The sequence below is a fragment of the Asterias amurensis genome, chromosome 6, assembly GCF_032118995.1.
Source record: "Asterias amurensis chromosome 6, ASM3211899v1".
NCBI classification, from domain to species: domain Eukaryota; kingdom Metazoa; phylum Echinodermata; class Asteroidea; order Forcipulatida; family Asteriidae; genus Asterias; species Asterias amurensis.
This window is the reverse complement of record NC_092653.1, coordinates 4,863,523-4,876,253: the sequence shown is the minus strand read 5'-3', so window position 1 is coordinate 4,876,253 and position 12,731 is coordinate 4,863,523. Positions and strand designations below refer to the sequence as shown.

The 12,731-nt window shown below is 36.5% G+C and overlaps 1 protein-coding gene across 1 annotated transcript in view; it reads right to left on the bottom strand.

Moving 5' to 3' along the window:
* LOC139938154 (uncharacterized) overlaps positions 1–12,731 on the bottom strand; it is a 313,018-nt gene that overhangs the window by 153,434 nt on the left and 146,853 nt on the right. The window lies entirely within an intron of this gene.

Here is a 12,731-nt window from a genome sequence, read left to right as displayed (position 1 = left end):
TTGCAGTAGGTAATTTTTCTGGTCTTAATTGCAACTTAGTGCCTAAAAGCATCAGGCTGCTTAAGCATAAAAAAGTAGCTAAGCACAAAAAAAGTTTGCTTTCTAGAATAAGGTCACCAGCCAAAATACCATGCTATGTGTACTGTTTGTGACTGGTTTCCCGCTTTTAGCACGCTTAGCATAATTTTAAGCCATTTCCGAGTTAGATTTGAATAATTTATGGTACAATGACTCGCTTAGTCACAAGTTAACGCTTTAAAGTTGGGTGATACCAACACCAAAAAAATCAATTGTTTTGAAATCATAGAATGAATTGGCAAACCTGAATCTCTCTCAAAAAAAATGCTTCATTATGCTGAACGCAAACGGCTCAAAAAGTGCGGCAGGAACCATACCAGTGGTTTCTATACTCAGAGTTTGTACTTCAAGGAACCAGACTGTAATGTTCTATTTATTTGTAGAACCATAAGAAGTCAATTTAAGTTTGTGCCCGCAATCCCGCCTCCAATTGTAGGGGCTAATTTTTTTATATGTATTATGTTGTTTTAATTATATTGTTTCTTGTACACAGTGTAGCCTGAGATATTCTTTGCTAAGCATGAAATTTCTTCCTTGATAAAAACAGGATTACCAACCAAATTTCCATTTGTTGCATATTGCTTGTTACTGGTACTTAGCTGTTGTTTGCTTATCCTGAAAATCACGTGGAAATTTGGTAACCTTGTTTTTATCAAGGAAGAAACTTCATGCTTAGCAAATTGTTGTGCTTAGCAGCTCTATGAAATTGGGTCCAGCACAGGTTGTGTATGGTGGCATATTGGCTACTCTACGTTCCGACACCCCATGTTCCAATATAAGATCTTTCGGTTAAAGACACTATTGGTAATTGTCAAAGACCTGTCTTCTCACTTGGTGTATCTCAACATATGCAAAGAATTACAAACCTGTGAAAATTTGAGCTCAATTGGTCGTCGGAGTTGCGAGATAACTATGAAAGAAAAAACACCCTTGTCACACGAAGTGTAATTCTGAGGTCTCGAAATCAAATTGGTGGAAAGTTACTTCTTTCTCGAAAACTAGGTCACTTCAGAGGGAGCCGTTTCTTACAATGTTTTATACCATCATTCTCTCCCCGTTACTCGTTACCAAGTGAGGTTTTATGCTAATAATTATTTTGAGTAATTACCAATAGTGTCCACTGACTTTAATGCTAGGGTTGAGGTTAGGGTTAGATGCTGGGGTTGGGGTTGGGTTTAGTCCTAGGGTTAGTTTATTGCTCCATGGTATTATGAATACATAAGGGGTGTTGGAACATAGGTGTGTAAACTGGTGGCACAACTGTACGTTGGGTTTATTCCTGTACGTTGGGTTTATTCACAGCGAGATAAGCAGGATTTGGAATTTGACACGGTGAATATATAATCAAGTGAGGTTGGTGGAGACACCATGTAATAACTATTTGTATGTTCTGAAAGGGGAAACAACATCATGTAAAGTTGTGTCTACCGACCTTTTATCAATGTATTGGGTACAAAATGTGAATTTCTTAATAATGCCACCCAAAAACAACTTATACACAATGTGTTTTGACATGTACTAAAATGCTCTAAATATTATGTTATCTTTTAATGTCATCAATAAACTCCATTTTGGTAAAATGTTGCCGTAAGTTAACTATGGTTTATCTACGAAGTTGTATTGATAGTTTGTTTTGTCTGTTTGTTTGTTTGTTTGTTTGTTTGTTTGTTTGTTTGAATGTTTGTTTGTTTATTTGTTGGGGTGTTTGTTTTGGGGATGTTTGGCACAAATTGCTGCTGAAGTGGGTGGAGCAGTTTTTCAGGGTGCACCCAATTACATAAAAAGCAAAATTCTATTCTATTCTAGACAAGTTTGAGAGCCCGAAAAAGGGATAGGTATACAGTGTTGATGTAGGCCCTGAACTAAATGGTTCTATTTGCCGAGAGGAGTATAAAATTGTACGGCCACAGGCAAGATTTTTAATGTAGGCACGGCAGTTGTAGACCATTCAATGTGGTTAATTTACCTTCATGTTACAAAACAGGGATTATATCGGCAGATGTACCATTGTCTTACACCGACAAAAATTATATACTGAATCTGATTCTGATTTGCAGTCCGTTAGTTCGCGACGGGTGCTGTAGGTTCACTGCTACCGGTACGTCATGACGTACAGCGTCCCGCATTAGAGTGGTTAAAAAAGCAAAACATACAACTTGGTCGGCGAAGAACACACAAAGTGAGAGCAAACTAACTGCAGACATCTTCTCCAACGGAAAGGCAATCTTTCGGGAGTTTGTCATTATTTTTCTAAATATGTGTTTCGTTTCGTCTTTATGAAAAATCGGGGAGATTTTCAGACTTCGGAGTCAGAACTTTGTTGGTGGAAAGCATGACAAATCTTGAGATTTTATACAGAATGGACGAATCCCCACCAAAAAGTTTTCTAACGATATGTTCAGTCTCCTAACGACGGCTAGAAGAAAAATTACCTATAAGTCGAATTCTTTGAGACGGAAGAACTGACTCCGCTGACGAACTAGAATTCTGCTCGACCCACTAATAGCAAAAGTACTATAGTAGTCCCGCGTCGATGTTCTACCTTCCGCCCATGGTAGTAAATTATAAGCAGAACGGTTATTTTAATTTTTACAACTGAGAAGTATCCCGAATTCAGAAAATCTACACCGTGGTATAATACGTTCTTAAAAGAATAATCTACCTGGCTATCACAATTGTTCCCGCAAACCAAATACATCTGTCATCATACAATGCCAAATCACATATTATAAGAAGCTTCTGTTTGTTGAAATTGCCACGGACTGAATGAGGAGATTTCAGTCGCCAGAATTAGATGACGACCTCCTCCAAGATTTCCCAACTTGGACATATCATATACATTTCATTAAAATACCATACCAACCATTTTGCTGTCGTTTGAATTCATGAAAAAAAACTTCGTGTGATCAACAGTATTAATCGAAAACCCGAGCAAAACTCCATTAAAGGCAGTGGACACTATTGGTAATTGTCAAAGACTATCCTTTACAGTTGGTGCATCTCAACATATGCATACAATAACAAACCTGTACAAATTTGAGCTCAATTGGTCGTGGAAGTTGTGTGATAATAATAATGAAAGAAGAAAACACCCTTGTCACACGAAGTTGTGTGCTTTCTGATGCTTGATTTCGAGACCTCAGATTCTAAACTTGAGGTCTCGAAATCAAATTCGTGGAAAATGACTTCGGATATCCTCGTAGATTGATTTCTCACATCTGTCAGATTGACTAATAACTAATAGTGTCCAGTGTCTTTAAAGGCAGTGGACACTATTGGTTATTTATCAAAATAACTATAAACATAAAACCTTATGTGGTACGAGTTGTTGATGGTATAAAACACTGTGAGAAACGGCTCCCTCTGACGTAACGTAGTTTTCGAGAAAGAAGTAATTTTCCACTAATTTGATTTCGAGACCTCAGATTAAGAGTTTGAGGTCTCGAAAGCAAGCATCTGAAAGCACACAACTTCGTGTGACAAGGGTGTTTTTCTTTCATTATTATCTAGCAACTTCGACGACCGATTGAGCTCAAATTTTCACAGGTTGGTTATTTTATACATATATCGAGATACACCAAGTGAAAAGACTGATCTTTGACAATTACCAATAGTGTCCAGTACCTTTAATGAAAACCGCCTAAATGGCAGGACAACTTCTGAATGCTTTACCCAATGTTTCCATTTCGTGTCAATCACTGCGGGATAGCTGTGTGGGGTCTTTTCAGAAAGGCCTACTTGGATTTTGTCGGATCAAGAATATTTTTAGAAATCTCGACTAGAGTAAAGTACAGAATGGAATTAAGTAAGGAAATGCAAAAGGACGTAGTTGAGATTCTTTTAAAGATGTTAAAGGAACACGTTGCCTTGGATCGGTCGAGTTGGTCTTGTGAAAAGCGTTTGTAACCGTTTGTTATGGTGGCCCTGAAGGGACATCGCATATCGCAAACGTGTGCGCACACGCACACAAACATGCCTCGAAATTGCACGGTTTTCCTTTTACTTCGTCGACTAACACGGTCAAATTTTTGACTCCCATAAATGGCCGAACGTGTTAGTTCGCAAAGCAAAAGGAAAACCACGCAATTTCGAAGCAAATTTTTGTGGATCATAGTATACTTTTAAAACATCTTTCCAATCATATGCATTTTATAACAAACGGTTACAAACGTTTTTTTATAGACCAACTCGTCCGATCCAAGGCAACGTGTTCCTTTAAATGCTCGGACAATAGGGCCGTCTGACGGAAATAATAGGTTATGGTACACTTTCTGTAATGTCGCAGACCATACTCACTTGGGACATGCATAAAATAACAAGTCTGTGAAAATCTGGACTCAATATTGGTCATCGGAGTTGCAAGTAAATAAGAAAAAACCTTTGTGTCTGCTTTACAGATGCCTAAAAAGGGCTTCAGGTCTTAAAGGCAGTGGACACTATTGGTAATTACTCAAAATAATTATTGGCATAAAACCTTACTTTGTAACGAGTAATGGGGAGAGGTTGATGGTATAAAACATGAGTGAGAAACAGCTCCCTCTGAAGTGACCTAGTTTTGGAGAAATGAGTAATATTCCACGAATTTGATTTCGAGACCTCAAGTTTAGAACTTGAGGTCTCGAAATCAACCTTCTAAACGCACACAACTTCGTGTGACAAGGGTGTTCTTTTCTTTCATAGTTATCTTGCAACTCCGACGACCGATCGAGCTCAAATTTTCACAGGTTTGTTATTTTATGCATATATGTTGAGATACACCAAGTGAGAAGACTGATCTTTGACAATTACCAATAGTGTACACTGTCTTTAAGTTCTTTATTAAATTTTAATATTTGGGTGAGAAATTACCTCTTTCTCAAAAACTGCGTTACGTCAGAGGGAGCCGTAGCAATGTGTTGTACTATCAACAGCTCTTATTGCCCGTTACCAAGTAAGTTTGCCACTATTGAAGTGCTTTTCAATGAGGAATTTGTATTCTTCTTAATCCATTAAAAAAGGGAGTTCTTAAGAAATAAATATATAAAAAAAAAATTAAGGATGGAAATTCTATAGTGGTAGTGCGAAGTTACCACACGGCCAGAACGACTTCCGGTTGCATTGCCTCTCCCTTGGAACTGCAACGACAACCCGTACTATTCTAAATGCCCCCCACAATAGAAGCAGTCATTGGTAAGTATAATCAAGGAGAAATTAACGAAGTGTTAAAATAATGTGTGGAAATGCAATAGGACTAAATCCAGATTCTTTGAAAAGTTTAGGACCAAATCCAGATTCTTCGAAAAGTTGTGACCCAGCTGGTCCAGAGGTAAAAAAAAAACCTGGTCAAACCCTATGGGACTTTATGTATCAACACGATCGCCGGTGGTTTTTCAATTTCTTCCCCTCCGTAGCCAAGATCTATACACACACACACACACTTTTTCTTCCTCACTGGTCTTATTAATATCATAGAGCTGGTCCCAAGTTTTATTCTGTTTCTGCTTAGCAATTCTATTCTATATGCTGAGTAAGTTTTGGTGCTTACATGTTTATGAAATAGGGCCCAGGTCCCCGACGTCATAAATCTTAAGGCCGATGCACACAGGTCAATTAACAGGCAACAATTCTCTCACATGTTCGCTTGTAAAAATTAATTTGTTTTTAGTTGGCTGGAAATGTTGTCTGAGAGAAGTAAAAACTGACACCTTGCAGTGACACTCTAAAAATTTCCCGGGTCAGAGAAATTACCTGGATTCTGAGTCCGTTGAGCCTGACGTTCCGGGTCGAGTTGACCCTGAAATCTAGAAAAGTGTGATTGTGTCACTCAGACTCATGGCCCTTTTCGAAACCACGGCATTGGATTCGGCTCAGGCTAGCTTGGCCCCACGGTTGTTTTGTCAAATATTGCGCGTGCTTTGCGTACGTGCTCAGAGCTTCATACGAGATGACGGAGCCTGAAGCAGAATCCACGGACCGAAGCCGTGGATTCGAAAAGGACCTATGTCAGTTTGAACCATTTCTTTGTTATTTTTAAACAGCGTCCAGTTCAAACTGACCCAGAATGGTCCCAACGACACTCGGAAACCGGTCAATTTTGACCAGTGAGATTTTAGAGCGAAGCTTCATAAATTATTTGTTTTACAATGTTGATAATCCATGCAGGGAGATACAACAATTTTCTGACTGGATGTCGAAATCTGAATTATCCTTTTTTCTCAGAAAACTTTCAGTCAAATCTGATTGATGACTTTTGCAGCAATAAGTAATTAGTTTTACCATCCCTGAACTTTTTTGAAAAAAATCTTCTCAAAGGGGCAGGATGCCGCGATGTCGAATTTACCCCCTGGTGGCTCATTTCTTTTATTTATAATTTTGGTTTACGCCCCATGGTAATTTCAACGAACAGAAAACGTCTTGATGGGCATTCATCCATTCTGTATAAAGTCTCGAGATTTCATGCATTCCACCAACAACATTCTGACTCCGAAGTCTGAAAAATCTCTCCAAATTTTTCGTTCAAAGACAAAACAAAATATTTTTTTTACAAAATGGAAAACTCTGGAAAGATTGCTTTGTCGTTGTGGAAGATGTCTACAATTAGTTTGATCTTACTCTGTGTGTTCTTCGCCGACCAAGTATGTTTTTCTATCGGCCACCCTATTGCGGAGTCGAGTCAACTTCGACCGGGCCAGAACTCACTTGAAGCACCGGCTAGCGACGCTGAGGTACCGGCAGCAGTGAGTCTCCAGCACCCATCGCGGGCCCGTCGTGACCCACATTGTTGTAATGAATTTAAACTGTTGAATCTCAGATCCACAAAAGTTCTGTCCATCAGCCTTCGTGAAGTTAGAGGTGTGACACCCTACTCCGGTAAGTAAAACTTTATACTTTGTTTAATTAAAAAGTATGTTCTGGGGTTGTTGTATTTTTAAATATTTGTTACGCACGTACTTTTGCGTAAAATGTTGCCATTGGCCGGCTTCTTCGCCACATGATCGTTTTCGCCCATTTAAATCTAAGAAGTATTAATTTCATCTGTTTCTAGAGAAAATAATTGTCCAATCACTTGTTTTCCCGCAAAAAGACATTTGGGTAATTATTTTCACGGGAAAATGAATTCGGATTTAATATTTTCACGTGAAAACTGACTTTAGAAAATTAATTTCACGGGAAAACAACATTTTTACACTTATTATTCACGTTGTTATTTCACCAACTCCTTCAGAAGACGTTCGCGAAAAATAAAATCTGCAAATTAATGTACATCAAATAATGAATAGAAAAATAGTTTTTAAGACATTGAGATATACACCACCAGTGTTCCGCAGAAGTTTATCAAACATTTTATATTCTGGTAATGATTATGGTCTCAAAGGTTCAGTGATCAAATTGGCACGTCGTCCCCCATTAGTTATATCATTGCTGTGATATGGGCACTGTCGGTAATATCACTTACTTGGAACATGCAATGTAGACTTTTTTTATAGTATTAAACATTGTGAGGAACGGCTCCCTCCATATAGAGGTAACGTAGTGTCTGAGAAAGAGGTAATTTCTCACTTAAATAATAAACGACTTCAGGCCTGAAGTCTTTTTAAGGTATTTGAAAGCACACAAATTTGTGTAACAAGGGTGGTGTTTTTTCATTATTGTCAGCAACTTGAATGACCAATTGAGTAAAGATGTTAACAGATTTTTATTTTTATTTTGGGGGTTGATTTTTATTTTATGTACGTATAATGGGATACACCAAGTGACAATTCTGATCTTTGACAATTACTAAATGTGTCCAGTGCCTTTGCGGTTAGCAGAGCCATGACATTTGGCCCAGAATTTTAGTCTTTGGCTAATTTCTCACTTAAATAATAAAAGACTTCAGATGAAGCCTTTTACTATGCATTTGAAATCACAAAACATTGTGTTTGTTTTCTTTCACTATTCTTTCGCAATTTCGATGACCAATTGAGTCAAAATTTTCACAGAATTGTTATTTTATGCAAAAGTTGATGAGAATTGACTGGGCTTTGATAATTACCAAACGTGTCTACAGTGCCTTTATAGTCACTTTATACACGTTGATGATTGTCAAAGACCAGTCTTCTCACTTGGTGTATCCCAACATAAGCATAAAATAACAAACATGTGAAGATTTGAGCTCAATTGGTCATCGAAATTGCGAGAAAATGATGAAAGAAAAAAACACCCTTGTTGGACGAATTTGTGTCCTTTCAGATTGGAATAAAAGACTTCTGGCTACTAGAAGTCTTATATTGTTTTAGTAAGAAATTACCTCTTTCTCAAAAACTACGTTACTTCAGAGGGAGTCGTTTCCCACAATGTTTTGTACTATCAACAGCTCTCCAATGGTTACCACGTTAGTTTGAAAGTAATTATTAAACGTGTGCCTTCCCTTTGAGTCTTCAATTATCAGTTGCTATCAATTTGTTTTTACCTTTTACTGTTTCAGATGAAAACACAACAATAGAGTTTGAGATAGTTGGTGGTCTGGACAAGGTCCGAATAAAGTCTTCACATGGTTACATCGGAGTCCAAAATGGTGTAATTACAAGATTCGCCAACGACGACCGGGTAAGAAACGTAGTAACCATATCTGGTAAAATACGTTTTACATGCTAAAATTGAAACGGACATTATTTTAGTGACATTGTTTTACTCATTTCTCAAAAACTACAGCACCTTTTTTAAGGGGAAGCTTTAGACTTATAAAAGATGTTAATTTAGCATCAGGGATCAAGAATATAAATTTTGGTTTTTGCCCATACACCGATGTGTGTTAGCACTTTATACTCAAAACTCATCGATGTGTGTAAGCACTTTATACTCAAAACTCATCGATGTGTGTAAGCACTTTATACTCAAAACTCATCGATGTGTGTTAGCACTTTATACTCAAAACTCATCGATGTGTGTAAGCACTTTATACTCAAAACTCATCGATGTGTGTAAGCACTTTATACTCAAAACTCATCGATGTGTGTAAGCACTTTATACTCAAATCTCATCGATGTGTGTTAGCACTTTATACTCAAATCTCATCGATGTGTGTAAGCACTTTATACTCAAAACTCATCGATGTGTGTAAGCACTTTATACTCAAAACTCATCGATGTGTGTTAGCACTTTATACTCAAAACTCATCGATGTGTGTAAGCACTTTATACTCAAAACTCATCGATGTGTGTAAGCACTTTATACTCAAAACTCATCGATGTGTGTTAGCACTTTATACTCAAAACTCATCGATGTGTGTAAGCACTTTATACTCAAAACTCATCGATGTGTGTTAGCACTTTATACTCAAAACTCATCGATGTGTGTAAGCACTTTATACTCAAAACTCATCGATGTGTGTAAGCACTTTATACTCAGTACTTTCCCGAGTCCTGTGGGGAACAAAAATATCACAGACATGTTACTCGGGTGGGATTCGAACAAACGACCCACGACTACTATCATTACATCAAACTGTTAAATGTAAATCTGTGGACATTGTGTTTTGTGTTACAAAGAGTAGGCCTACCCAAAGCCTGTAACGTTGTTAAAGGCAGTGGACACTATTGGTAATTACTCAAATTAATTATTAGCATAAAACCTTTAAGTTGGTAACGAGTAATGGGGAGAGGTTGCTATATTATAAAACATTGTGAAAAACGACTCCTTCTGAAGTAATGTAGTTTTCGAGAAACTTGAGAAGTAATTTTCGACGAATTTGATTTCAACACCTCAGATTCAGAATTTGAGGTCTTGAAATCAAGCATCTGAAAGCACACAACTTTGTGTGACCATGGTGCGACAATGGTGTTTCTTTCATTAATATCTCGCAACTTCGACGACCAATTTGAGCTCAAATTTTCACAGGTTTGTTATTTTATGCATAAATGTTGAGACACACCAAGTAAGAAGACTGGTCTTTTGACATTTACCAATAGTGTCCAGTGTCTTTAACCTTTAAATAATCAATCAGTTTTTCAAAATCAATCAATATTTTGATCTTATTTCTTTGATCCACAGTCTTCAGACAATCTTACAATATGGTGTGAAAGCATGTCAGCCAATATGGCGGGTGTTCAGTTTAGACATTTCAACGACAACCCTTACAGAGAGTCAAGCTACCTGAAAGTATCACGATATGGAAACCTCATCCTCGGCAACTCTGACGCGAGGTCGGTTTTTGTAAAATTATAAATGAAAACAAATTCCTTTAAAGCATCATGTGACCAAATCAGCGCAGTACTAGCAGTAGGTGAAAATAGTTTTGTTCTCTGTAAATTTCTGTAAAAGTACAGCCAATTTAAATTCCATGCCAAACCAGTTTTTCCTGTGTTTCAAAATTCAGAGTTAATGCATTCAATTTCGTTTTGTGTCATTCTAATTCCTATAGCAATGTGTTCAATTTAGCATAACACTTATTTAGCAAAACTGGTTTGACTAGGAAAGCTCTTGTGAATTTGAATTTTGTTGAATGTTAAGTTGGATATTATTTTTATCAATCGAATGATTACTTTTGCCCAGGCTCAAAACGAAATTGAAATGACTAATTTAACTGAGCATTCAAATTCGCGCGAAATAGAATGGTTTGGTGGTTAAATTGGCTTCTCATTTTCCGAAATTGACAGAGACAACCTATAATATAGGGTCTGTATACGTTTGGTAACGACTCAAAACAAAAATGACAATAAAAACTTACTTGAAAAGTATACAGCAGCTTTGGATGGTAGGCCCCTTACTCAAACAATTTTTTTCTGAGAAACGTTACTGATAGTAACGCTTCTGAAATTGTGTATTCCACTTGCAGATTATAGAGTATTCTTCCTGCGTGGACATAATACGCTCAAGATTTTTTTGCAATATCTCAAAATATTTTATGGTAAAAAAAATTCAACTAGGATTGAAACAAACTGTGGGTTCTAGTTACCAAAATGTATATAGGCCTACAATCCCTTTAACAGGATAAATGACGCTGTAAACGTTTCCTTTTAAAGGCACTTAACACCTCTGATAGTTGTCACAGACGAGTATTCTCACCATGTGATATCCCAACATATGCCATGAAATAACAAATCTGTGAAATTTTTAACTCAATTGGTCATCAAAGTTTTTTCATATTTGAGTGAGAAAAATACGTTACTTCAGAGGGAGCCGTTTCTCTCAATGTTATATTAACTTCTCACCATTGCTCATTTACCAAGTAAGTTTTTATGCTAACACTTTTTGAGGAATCACCAATAGTGTCCAGTGCCTTTTAAACCAGTTTCCGGTCAACCAGCCTGACCCTAAGTTGGGTCAAGCCTGACCCGGAGTTGGGTCAGGCTTGACCCGAAGTTGGGTCAGGCCTCCTTGGACTCGGAATCGGGGTTAATTCTGACGCTGGTGTTTTTTGTTTGTTTTTGTGTTAATACTAAAAGAAATTAAAGATATTTTTTTTATTCAAAAAGCTATTTATCTAAAATATTATATTTATTGCCAACAATTTAAGTTATATTTGTTGAAATTCGGATTTCTGTTTAGGCTTTTTAGTTTAGTTTGCTTGACATTTTGTTTTTACCTTCACTTCATGTTTTAAACACAACAAAGATACCATTGATAAGCTATTACTGATCTTTAGAAAACAGTCAGATAGTGTTATTATAAAGAGGAACGTACCACCCCGAAATTAAATTATGACATTATTTTTTGAAAACAAGTTATTGTTTTACCTTACAGTGGTACATATTAAATTATCGTTTGAAAATTCTTCAAACTAATATATTTTAATAGTAATTTTTAATAGTAATTATTAACATTTGTTGATAATTCTTCAAACTGTGTTATTATATATGAGGGGAAAAACAGGAATTTATAAAGGTTTGTTTCGTTTGACGATTTCTTCATTATTTATATTTGACTTCCAAAGAGTATATAACATTTTAAAACTTTATGATATTAAAAAATAATGGAGATATAGGGGGTCGTACATCCCTTCAGGAATTAAATTATACCTTTTATAGAAGAGTGAAGTTGTTCTTGTACAATATATATTTTTTTAATAAATAATAATATTTGCAAATAGTTAAATTAATTACGTTTTGACCCTAGCAGAGTCTTTCGTGAAGAAGGACTCTGCTGGGGTCCTTTTGGTCGGTAAGACTTTTGCATATTTATTTTATGTTTTATATGAGAGAGAAAACCTCTAACTTGTATTGTCAGATTTTTAAGAGCACTTCTAAGGCTAGGTCTTTTTTATGCTCACCTTCTAAACTGCGAAGGCAGCGATGATATTGCTTATTAAAAGAACACTTTAATTGATAGAGTTAAAAACAGTTTTAGCTTGCACAAAGAATTTTCGCTGCTTCATTGCATTATTAGGCTATGTCCTTCTTTAACTCTCGTACGTTAACTGCGTCAACTATGGTAATTATTTTTTGATGGTGTCAAAATTGTTTTGTTTCGTAACCAGTTTCTTGAATATGATGATCTTGACACTCTCGGTCGGCTACTCCGATCGTTCTGACAATCCTTTTGTTTCATACATTTTCAATGTTCTGGGGGTCGTCCGAGTGGCAGGGTTAACCTATTTCTTTATTTACGTTTTTTTTTTTTTTTTTTTTTTTTTTTTTTTTAGGTTTTGAGGAAATAAATCAATACCAACTGAGCTATCTAATCCACAGTGTTTG